This window comes from Physella acuta, unplaced genomic scaffold (assembly GCF_028476545.2).
Source record: "Physella acuta isolate Inbredline_101_S28 unplaced genomic scaffold, ASM2847654v3 ptg000028l, whole genome shotgun sequence".
Classification (NCBI taxonomy): Eukaryota; Metazoa; Mollusca; class Gastropoda; family Physidae; genus Physella; species Physella acuta.
Genome location: NW_026731548.1, coordinates 646,114 through 659,054, shown reverse-complemented (window position 1 = coordinate 659,054; position 12,941 = coordinate 646,114).

Sequence of the window (12,941 nt, the reverse complement as noted above, 5' to 3'; positions counted from 1 at the left end):
ACCCACCCTTACCCTCCCGATGCGCCAGGCTGGGAGTATTTTGCTATATGTCATTGCGCATCCCGCGCATCCTGCTCCCGAGTATTTTACTATATGTCATTGTTCCTCACCCTCCCCACCTCCGCCAAAAATGATACCCAAAAGGGACCTAATATACTACTCATGTGTGGGAGTGCATTAGTCTGTATTGAATTTTTTTTTAAGATTTAGAATCAGTCGGGGTTTTGGTGCCGTTCAATTTTGCTCAACGTCCCGGCAAGACTTTTTTTAAAAATACTTTTATTAACAATTTAAAACAAGTGCAACAACATCAACATATTTTACATTTTTTCAAATGTTCTTATTAAAAAAAAACAACAACATCAAGATGAATTTACAAATGTATTTTTTTTAACTAGATTTTATCATCTTATGAATTAGAATTATTCTATTCAAAATGTTTGCTGTAATACTGCCTACACGCTAGTTTTTTGCCTGTCAAAAGAATATAAAACGTGAAAGCTTTGTATGTGTAATGTTTTCTCGTGTTATGTTTATTTTTATGTTTTTTTTTGTATTTATATTATTTGTTTCAAATATATTTCCTTTTTATGCTATGTCATTCTTTAGTATGCATTTCTTAAAAAGTAATAATTAAGAGAAGTTATTGCTTTTTAATTTGTTTAGTACAAATATATTAAAAGGAGCTTAGCAGCGCCCCTATTTAACTATTTAAAAAAGGGAAATAAGTCATGGAAGTGTTTTGAATGTTTGCCTATCTTTCACACTACAGCTCAGGCATATATTCCCACGTTTTCTTTAACTTGCTTTCGCGTCTGTTTGTTTGTTTGTTTGGTTCTATAATCAAATCTTGCGATCAAAATTTCTGGCACTTCCCAGTTAGCTAGCGCACTGAAATTTTCAGGGAAGCTTTGTTTCCGATGACAATAGAATATTCAGTTGTTATTATTACTAAATTGATCCATGGAAACATTTTATTGATCATTTTAGACCCCTATATATTTGTACAAAAAACGTGGGGAAAAAGGGACATAACCCAGTAATTGTAATTTGATGAAAACAAGGTTCGGTACTCTCCCTCTTTTGGCTTACTGAGTAGTGGTCACGCGGTGTTTGTGTACAAACAACGGTGAAAGAAACGGAAACACAGAAGAAACGTCGTTTGGAAAAGGCACGTGTTTTTTACGAGTTATCTTCGTTTACCCAAAAACAAAGTGAATGCGAGAAGATAAAATCGATAGCAAGATTTGAATGCAAACAAACAGACAAAGACTAAAAAATAGAAAATAATTATCATTAAAAAAGTTTAAAAAAAACCCACGTTTTCTGATTGAACTAAAAAGTAGAAAATAAATGCTGTACATCACAATAATGCAAGCGATCACTCTACTATAAGCGATGAAAAACGTGGGGCGCCGTGATTTTCTTACAGTTTCTAATACTGTTGACTCTCTACAGGCTCCCTAGTAAAACTCAATAATATTATCTAATCAATAGTAATATAACTTTTACATCTTATATTAACAATGACCGATAAAAAACTTTTACTTCGGCGCCCCACGTTTTTCATCGCTTATAGTAGAGTGATCGCTTGCATTATTGTGATGTATAGCATTTATTTTCTACTTTTTAGTTCAATCAGAAAACGTGTTTTTTTTAAAAACTTTTTTAACGATTATTTTTTTTTTTTACACAACATCATGTGTTAGCTACTGTATAACATCACTACTGTAGTAGATCTGTTTGCTATTTACAAAAGCTTTTACCGTCAAGTCAAAAATGCAAGAATTTTTTTTTTTTAACTATAAAAAATTTATTATGGTCGGCTATGGGCCCCCTTGACTTGGTGTAAGTATAACGGCGTATGTTTGTCTTTGAGTTTTTAGTTTTGTGCTTGACTTGGTGTAAGTATAACGGTGTAAGTATAACGGTGTAAGTATAACGGTGTAAGTATAACGGTGTATGTTTGTCTTTGAGTTTTTAGCAGTGTGCTTGACTTGGTGTAAGTACAACGGTGTAAGTATAACGGTGCAAGTATAACGGTGTAAGTATAACGGTGTAAGTATAACGGCGTATGTTTGTCTATTAGTTTTTAGCAGTGTGCTTGACTTGGAACAACGAGACCACCACACCCAAGTAGGTGGAATACATTTCCCAGCAGTAAAAAATATTTAAAAAAAAAGACAACACCGAAGCCTATAGGTCTTTAGAAAACGAAAGCAACCAAAGTTAAAAGAGTATCCGTCTTTGTCGCGAGGTTTGAATAGAATAAATTAAGCCTTTGTTGGGGTGCCTGCGCTGAAAAATAGGTCTCCTTGTGTGCAAGCTTTGGCAGTGAATAATGTCAATACATCGACGTGATTTCGATCACAACCTACACTAACTTTCTGTACTGGAATTAACCTTTAACAAATTTTTAAAAATAAAAGTAGCTCATGATAAGGTATTACAGATAAATTACGGTAAGGTATGTAAAATTTGATTTAAAATTTTTTAAATGGTCCTCCTCCATGCATGACGTCAGATTCTTAGTTGTGTACGGGGTTCCGACTGTTGTGATCGGGGGTGGGGTGGGGGGGGGGGGGTGAATCAGAAATAATGACGTAACATGGTTGCATTCCAAAATTGATACTAATAATATAGTGTGAATTTTATTTTGCGTTTCCTCAGATAATATTCTTTTGAACTCACGCGAACGTAGGTACCATAGCGTACACGGGAAGGCCCGGGGTGCCAAATAGCACCCTGTCGGGATGCCGGAGGACGCCCGGATTTGATTAACTTAAAGATTATAGTAACCTTTCTTATCCATAGTCTATCGCACTGTTTAAAACAAAATTATGCAGCATAGCGCTCACATGATAGCCCAGGGTGCCAAATCGAACCGTGCAGGGGCGCCGGCGGACGCGCCTGTTTCAATTTAGTGAACAAAATGATAATACTCCAAGCTTATCCGTAAATGGAAAGAAATAAACATAGGATTTGTAGGACCTGGCTTATTAAATGTTATTGATTAAAAAAAATAATTATTGAACAGTATATTCAGTGTATAGAATAAATAAAAGGCAGTATTAAAAATACCAACGACATTGCACTTAATCAATCCCCGCTAATTATGTAATTATTTTTTTTCTTAACACCAAAACAAAGTAATAAGAAGTAAATTCTTTCTTCCCCCGATTTAATGATTTTTTTAAAAAGGGAAATAACTGTGTAGTCAATACATTTCAGACACAATTTTAGAAATTTTATAAACGTAGATACACTTTTTAAAAATTTTGTTATGTTCATAATTAAAAATTATTATTCTAAGTATATAAAATGAAAATTGTTTTTAAGGACTTTCAATAGTAATTTTTTAACTCATAAATTTAGACTATGAGCACTATAATAATCTAACACATAAATCCATTGAAGTATCCACGACAAACAAATTTATTTTTACAAATATTTTACATACAGAATTGAGCTTTATATATTAGATTTTTCTCCCCCCCCCCACTCAACCTGACAGGCGGATATTTCAAGGTAGCGTGCCTTCATCGCCAAGGGTCAATTTAATGTCATGGACATTTTTGGAATGATAGATCAGTATGAGTATTACAGAGACACTTCTCCCACGGTCGTTTCTATTTCTGTCCATGGGTGTCTACAATGTGACTCCACAGCTAAGGACTGAGCACAGTGAAGAGAAACCGAGTTTGCACACTTTATTTTAGTCTAGTCTTATGCCATTTTATTTTCTCTCTTTGATTATTATATATGCAATTGATGTTCATATCTTTGATGCTGTTTAAAACTATCAAACAAATTACTATTACTGATTTAAATGTTTAAAACAATTGATTAAAAAAAAACTGTTTGAGGACTGTATAGATATAGATGTTTGAAAGAGAAGAATGTTTGCTTTGATGTGTCTCGTTGTAATAACATAACTTTTCCGATTGCTTAAAATTTGTATCATTTTAATTATCTGTAATCACAAATTTATTTCAGCTCTACTTAAAAACCGCTCCCCCCCTCCGCCCCCCCCGCCCCCTCACCCACCACGCCGAGGGAAAAAAATCCATTGAATCATCATTTAATTACACATTTGCATTTTCATGTTGTTTTTTATTTATTTTTTAATTTTTTTTATATTTAGACGTTTTGTATTAGATCTATGTATAAGTAAACCATCTTAAATGAATGAAAGTAGGCTACAAGTAAGAAAGAAATATTACTATTGTAAATCTGTATCAGTCCTCACAAGCCGATGATGAAAACTGTAATACTAAAGCGAACACACAACTGATGCTGTAAATTACATGTCTGAGTCAAAAAAAAAAAAAAAAAAAAAAAAAAAAAAAAAAAAAAAAAAATTCAGCTCTACCCCCCTCAGCCCAACACGCCGATGAAAAAAAAATCCATTGAATTAGTATATAATTACAAATTTGCATTTTCAGGTTGTTTTTTACTTTCTCGTATATACAAAGTATAGAGAAAGTCTTGTAATCGTGCAAAAAAAAAAATCGAGATTTTTACAAATCTCGACGTTTCACACCTCACTGATACGGAAAAACATAATTTTGAAATCTTGTCCGTATGTCTGTGTGTCTGTCTGTGTGTCTGTCTGTGTGTCTGTCTGTCTGTCCGTGTGTAAACACGATAACTTGAGTACCTTTACAGCTAGGTTGATGAAATTTCATATATAAGTATTTAATCAAAATCGTAGATCCGTATCAACTTTTGAGCGATTTCCGATAACCGGAAGTGGTACTTTTCCTACTTTGAATTTTTCAAAAGCCTATAACTTGAGTATTATTTCAGATAGATAAATGAAATTTCATATATAAGTAAAAGATCTAATTCTCTACCTTGCATTAAATTTTGAGTCATTTCCGTTGACTGGAAGTAGTACTTTACGCTACTTCCAATTTCTCTAAAAACTAATGTAAATTTTAAAAGTAATAATAATATTGCGCACTATTATGCGCTTTTTTATTTGGCGTTCACTTGGTGTGCAATTAATTTGTCTACGAGATTTTATTCTATTTTTAAAACTTTAAGTATTTAAAATGGATTAAAAATCATGTCTATAGCCCGAGTTCCCATCCCCTGTTATTTTATATAAGAATATTCGAGAAAGTTTAGGGGAGATCACTCCCGGTTTTTTTTAATAATAAAATGGAATTTTGAAAAAAAAAAAACAACTATTATTTCTGATAATAATTAAAATAGGATTTGATATTGTGTATTTGTTTTAGAGGCTAATAATAATTAAAATAGGATTTAATTTAAAATATATATATATATATATATTAGATTTTCTTATGGGCAAAATATTGGCAATTAAACAATTGTTTCGTCTTTCGCTATTATGTAGTAAATCATAAAAAATAGTTAATTTATTTACCTTTAACATAAAACAATTAAGTGGGTCGATGGAGCAGATGAAGTAGAGTACATCTGTTTTTTGTGATCACGGCATATTAAGAAATAGTGTGGTCAGCACTATATTCAGCCGCCTTTACTTTCCCTATCAGAGCTGGGTGGACTCAGGGACGTGGTATAGACTCAAGCCTAAGAACTGACCTCGAAGTCTTTCACGTTGGTCATCAACGTCGTCTTGCGAACCAATAAAGTGTATGACAACAGCAGTTTTACAGTAAAAGTCTTACACCATGTCTGTTATTAGGGTCGAATTTTATCATTGAAAGCTTTCATCAGCTGAAACGATATTAGTAGGTAGCACTACAGAACTGAACAGCTAGGAATAAGACGGAGTCGAATTGTAGAGTTGGATCATATTTATCTAGTTTTACTTGGTACCTGAATCTCCAGATTAGGTGTTCCACAGTTACAGGTAGGTAGCCAAGTAGGTAGCTCGAATCTAGCCGTAGACAAGGTTTGCTTGTGTTGGTGAAAATTAGTTGCCGACAACAAGTAATTTGGTTGTTTTCAATGTTGATAGTACTTTATAAATTATGTGTACACCCAGCCTGATAAGTGGCAGGGGGTGGGTGGGGAAAGGAAGATTACCTAGCTTTAGGGGGTGGTGGATCACCTTCCTTAAAATATAAAAAAAGTATACAGTATCTATTTGTTAAACGTTTTGTTTTCTGTAGTGTGCAATTCAGTCTCAAAATAACACAAACAATATATATGTGTTGTTACATTTAGTAATTTTCTATATGATTTCTGTTTACCATGGTAAAAATTACATCAATTTAAAAAAATACTTAAACCATCAAAGACACCCAATCTTTAGTCAAGTCCTACGAATACCTCACAACAAAGTTTCTGAACATCTATTTTCCCCACGTTTTCTTTAACTTGCTTTCGTCTCTGTTTTTCCAATCAAATCTTGCGATCGAAATTTCTGGCACTTCCCAGTTAGCTAGCGCGCTGAAATTTTCAGGGAAGCTTTGTTTTGGATGACAATAGAATATTCAATTGTTATTATTGCTAAATTGATCCATGGAAACATTTTATTGAGCATTTTAGAGCGCTATATAATTGTAGTAAAACGTGGGGAAAAAGGGACATAACCCAGTAACTGTAATTTGATGAAAACAAGGTTCGGAACTCTCCCTCTTTGCTTACTGAGTAGTGTTCACGCGGTGTTTGTCTACAAACAACCGTAACAACTGGTGGCCAGTATGGGGGAGACGATATGGTCGAGTGGTTGGGCACACGATTGCTATCTCACTCGACACGGGTTCAAATCTATGTGTTCTAGTCAGTAGCGTATTCACACAACGTGTTTTTTACGAGTTGTCTTTTTACGAGTTGTCTTCGTTTACCCAAAAAAAAGTGAAAAGATAAAATCGATGGCAAGATTTTAATGCAAACAAACAGACAAAGACTAAAAAGTAGAAAATAATCATCATTAAAAAAGTTTAAAAAACCCACGTTTTCTGATTGAACTAAAAAGTAGAAAATAAATGCTATACATCACAATAATGCAAGCGATCACTCTACTATAAGCGATCAAAAACGTGGGGCGCCGTGATTTTCTTACAAACAAACTTGAGTTTTAGTAGTATGTAGATTTCTGTTTACGTCAATTTTTAAAAAATACTTAAACCATCAAAGACACCCAATCTTTATTGAAGTCTGACGAATACCTCAAAACAAAATTTCTGAACATCTATTTTTATAACACCCCACATGACTTAAAAAATATTTTCAATAAACCTTTCAACACAATTCCGCTGGAGTACATTAGAAGAGTGCTCGTTCGTCAAAAGTACTTTTATATTTTACCTGTCTTAATATAATCTACAGCTTTGATCCTATTCGTTTGCTTTGTATGTGTTGTAAATGTAATTTAAATAACACTGAATGGCGCTTTTTATGTGTGGTTGCATCTGTTGTATGTGAATGATTTAATCACTTGAATGGTTGCATGTTTTGTGTGAATGATTTAATAACTTGAATAGTAGCATCTTTTGTGTGAATGATTTAATAACTTGAATGGTTGCATGTTTTGTGTGAATGATTTAATAACTTGAATGGTTGCAATGTTTTGTGTGAATCATTTAATCACTTGAATGGTTGCAATGTTTTATGTGAATGATTTAATAATTTGAATGGTTGCATGTTTTATGTGAATGATTTAATCACTTGAATGGTTGCATGTTTTGTGTAAATGATTTAATCACTTGAATGGTTGCAATGTTTTGTGTGAATGATTCGATTACTTGAATGGCTGCATGTTTTCTGTGAATGATTCGATTACTTGAATATGTTGCATGTTTTGTGTGAATGATTTAATCACTTGAATGGTTGTATGTTTTGTGTGAATGATTTATTCACTTGAATGGTTACATGTTTTGTGTGAATGATTTAATAACTTGAATGGTTACATCTTTTGTGTTAATGATTCGATTACTTGAATGGCTGCATGTTTTCTGTGAATGATTCGATTACTTGAATAGTTGCATGTCTCTTGTGAAAGGTTCGATCCACTGATTGTTCGCCCCTGGTTTTTGTGCCTGTTCAATGATTGGTCTACACATGTCGTGTTTCGATTCCTTTGAACGGGCCATTGAATGCCGTATGAATGCGTTATTTCACAGGGGGTGTGTAGATCAGGGTTCCCACGATACATGAGACGATTGCATTCTTCGATAGTTTTTCTCAGAGGTTCTCCGGTTTTTCATCTGTTGGGAGCAGAGCCAGTAGAAGAATAGGCTTAGAGAAGTCCGTTTAAAAGAGATTATACCCAGTTTTTAGCTTAGTAAAACAAACTTGTAAGTAACAGCTTCTTTTCACTGCTAGGTATTAGAACATGACGGTCGGGTGGATAAAAAGATGGGTGGATATAGATATGTATGGTCGAGTTGATGAATAGATAGTTGGATGAGTAGATGGGTGCCTGGGTAGATGGATGGATGGGTAGATGGGTGGATGGGTGGTTGGGTGGATGGGTGGATGGGTGGATGGGTGGATAGGTAGGTGAAAAGATGGGTGGAATGGTGGACAATAAGATGGGTGGAAGGGTGGATGAATGGATGGGTGGATGGGTGGAAGTGTGGATGAAAAGATGGGTGGATGTGTGGGTGAAAAGATAGGTGGATGGGTGGAAGGGTGGATGAAAAGATGGGGGGGATGTGTGGGTGAAAAGATGGGTGGATGAGTGGATGAAAAGATGGGTGGATGGGTGGAAGTGTGGACGAAAAGATGGGTGGATGGGTGTTAGGGTGGACGAAAAGATGGGTGGAAGGGTGGATGAAAAGATGGGGGGGGGGATGTGTGGGTGAAAAGATGGGTGGATGGGTGGATGAAAAGATGGGTGGATGGGTGGAAGAGTGGATGAAAAGATGGGTGGAATAACGAAACGATGCATGGGCCAATGCGTTGATTTACGGATAGACTGGGGGAATGGGTGTAAAGAAATATGGAAGGACAGAGATCTATGAATCGCTGGATGAATGGATGGATGCATGAATGGATACATGGATGCACGAATGGCTAGATGAAAGGATGCATGAAAGGATGGAGGAGTGGATGGACGAGATCTGATATAATATAAAATTAATTCATATTATTAATTTTTTTTTATCAAAACTAAACTGACAGTCCAATGACGTTTTCCTTTGACAAACCCGATCGCCAGCGACTGACTGCAACAAAGACGTGAGTCTACAGTGTGAGGACCGCTGATACAGAAAACTGATTAAAAAAATCCCCCGAGTAAGTAATCGTGTGTAGAAACCCTGTAGATCGAACCGGCATAAAGACCGGTGTGCAATCAATCAATAGCGGCGTTGCCGGCTTAATGAATTTATTTGTTCCCGACCGAGACACAATGCCTAGCTCATGATATTCTTGTCAGGTTTATGGGAGGTGGCAGCAGGCAATGATAAACTCCTCAGGTGGCTTATAGGTAGGTAGGTAGGTACGTATATATACAAGTTATATTTTTTATATGTACGCTACACATTTGTTAACAACTGTATTTACACCTATATATATATATATATATATATATATATATATATATATATATATATATATATATATATATATATATATGTATATATATATAGGCCTACATATATATATATATAGGCCTATATATATATATATATATATATATATATATATATATATATATATATATATATATATATATATATATATATATATATATATATATATATTGTAAATATAAGTACAAAAGTGTGTGTATAAGTACACACACACAAATATATATATATATATATATATATATATATATATATATATATATATATATATATATATATATATATATATATATATATATATATATATATATATATATATATATATATATGTGTACTAGCCGTCCCGGCCAGGCCCTGCTCTGGCTTCTGTGATAAACCTTTCTGTTAAAGACCATTACCTGTGTGTTTAGTAATCATCATAAACCCGGCATTGCCCAACCAAACCACAACCAACCAAAACCAAAACAACAAAACGCAAACATAACGCTAACACAATTACAAATACAAACGAAAACAAAAACTTACAACAAACCAACCACAACCACAAACACCAATACGAACACAAAGAAAAAAGCAAACGAAAACAAACCAAATCCAAACACAAAACCAACCACAAACACAAACCCAAAGAAAAAAACAAACGAAAAAGCAAACGAAAACAAACCAAATACAAACGCAAAACCAACCACAAACCCAAAGAAAAAAAACACAAAAGAAAAAACAAACGAAAAAAACCAAATCCAAACGCAAAACCAACCTCAAACACAAATACAAACACAAACCCAATGAAAATAAAACACAAACGAAAACGAAAAAAGAAAGAACAAAAACGAACCAAATCAAAACGCAACCACTAACGCAAACCCAACCTAAACACAAAGAAAACACTAACGCGAATATAAACGCAAAGTGCTCACGGGGCTGAATCGCCTACTTCAACTTAATAAACGACTATAGTACCCCAACTTATTCATAGTCTTTTGCACTCACTTTAATGAACGTAGGCGCGAAACCGAACACGGGAGGCCCGGGACCCCAAAAAGCACCCTGTCTGGGCGCCAGAGGACGCACCATGACGTCACCGCCTGATTGAACTTAGTAAACGCCTATAGTGCATAACTTATTTATAGTCTTTTGAACTCACGCGAACGTAGATACCATAGCGTACACCGGAAAGCCCGGGGCGCCAAATAGCACCCTGTCGGGGTGCCGGAGGACGCCCGGATTTGATTCACTTAAAGACTATAGTAACCTTTCTTATCCATAGTCTATCGCACTGTTTAAAACAAAATTATGCAGCATAGCGCTCACATGATAGCCCAGGGTGCCAAATCAAACCGTGCAGGGGCCCCGGCGGACGCGCCTGTTTCAATTTAGTGAACAAAAATGATAATACTCCAAGCTTATCCGTAAATGGAAAGAAATAAACGTATATGATTTGTAGGACCTGGCTTATTAAATGTTATTGATTTAAAAAAAAAAATAAGAATTATTGAACAGTATGTTCAGTGTATAGAATAAATAAAAGGCAGTGTTAAAAATACCTAACGACATTGCACTTAATCAATCCCCGCTAATTGTGTAATTATTTTTTTTTTCTTAACACCAAAAACAAAGTAATAAAATGTTAATTCTCTCTTCTTAAGGATTTATTTTTCATTAAAGGGAAGTAACTTTGCAGTCAATACATTTCCGACACAATTTTAGAAATTTTATAAACGTCGATACACTTTTTAAAAATTTTATGTCGTGTTCATAATTGAAAATTATTCTTCTAAGTAAATAGAATGAAAATTGTTTTTAAAGACTTTCAATGGTAATTTTTCGACTCGTAAATTTAGACTTTGAGCACGATAAAAAATCTAACACTTAAATCCGTAGAACTGTCAACGACAAACTTTTTTTTTTTGCCACACGTTACAGAACTGAGCTTTATATATTAGATATATATATATATATATATATATATATATATATATATATATATATATATATATATATATATATATATATATATATATATATATATATATATATATATATATTTACCCCTCACCTTCTCTGTTTTGTCAAGATGCTACTCGCTGTTCGTCCTCCCTCTGATTCAACCAACCCTATCGTGTGCCTATATGATGCGCCTAGCATAGGATTGCTTTACTCTAATTATACAAGCACGATTAGCCTATCAAACATGACAACATTCAACTGCTAATAGACAGTTTTCATACCCTTGTGAAGTCTTAAATTTAAAAAATGTTTATATATTATAAGAACATTTAACCCTTTCTTTTTCCACTTGTATTTTTACTTTTTACTGCCCACTTCTTACTTTAACCCCTATATGTAGCTAATTTTATATTTATAGGTTTTCATATCGCAGCCCCTGCCCCCTGCCCTCCTCCCCCAATCTAGCTCTTGTCGAACGTCAGATTTACTAAAGCCCTACCACAAGGGCAACTGTTGACTTATCTTAGATAAGTTTTAGATTGACGTAATAAATCGAGAAGTAAGGAATCAACTTTGACCTTATAAAGAGCGTAAATCAATTATTTATTTGAGATTGGGCGTGTTTAAAGGTCTAGTCAGTACTAGGGCTCTGATTACAGGTGTTCTAATGTCAGTACTAGTGCTCTGATTACAGTTCTAATGTCAGTACTAGGGTACTAGGGCTCTGATTACAGGTGTTTTAATATCAGTACTAGGGCTCTGGGGCTCTGATTACAGGTGTTTTAATGTCAGTACTAGGGCTCTAGGTCTCTGATTACAGGTGTTTTAATGTCAGTACTAGGGCTCTGATTACAGGTGTTCTAATGTCAGTACTAGGGCTCTAGGGCTCTGATTACAGGTGTTTTATATCAGTACTAGGGCTCTGATTACAGGTGTTCTAATGTCAGTACTAGGGCTCTGATTACAGGTGTTCTAATGTCAGTACTAGGGCTCTGATTACAGGTGTTCTAATGTCAGCACTAGGGCTCTGATTACAGGTGTTCTAATGTCAGTACTAGGGCTCTAGGGCTCTGATTACAGGTGTTCTAATGTCAGTACCAGGGCTCTGATTACAGGTGATCTAATGTTAGTACTAGGGCTCTAGTGACACATGTTAAACCCCCACACGCTAAACCTCACACGTTAAACCCCCACACGTTAAACCTCACACGTTAAACCCCCAGACGTTAAACCCCCACATGTTAACCCTCACAGGTTAAACCTCACACGTTAAACCCCACATGTTAAACTCCTGCTGCATTTGCCCACGACTCAAACATCACCAGTCACGTGATCTACCTGTGATTGAAAAATTCCTCACTAGTCACGAACGTGACAATTCACCAATCCGATTCTTCTTGAGCCTGACGTGATGACGTGCCTGTATCATATATCAGTGTTTTAATATTTCGCGCGACATAATTATATCGTTGCCCTGGGGTGTATCAGATTACCTAACTAATTAGTCCCGTGGTGTTT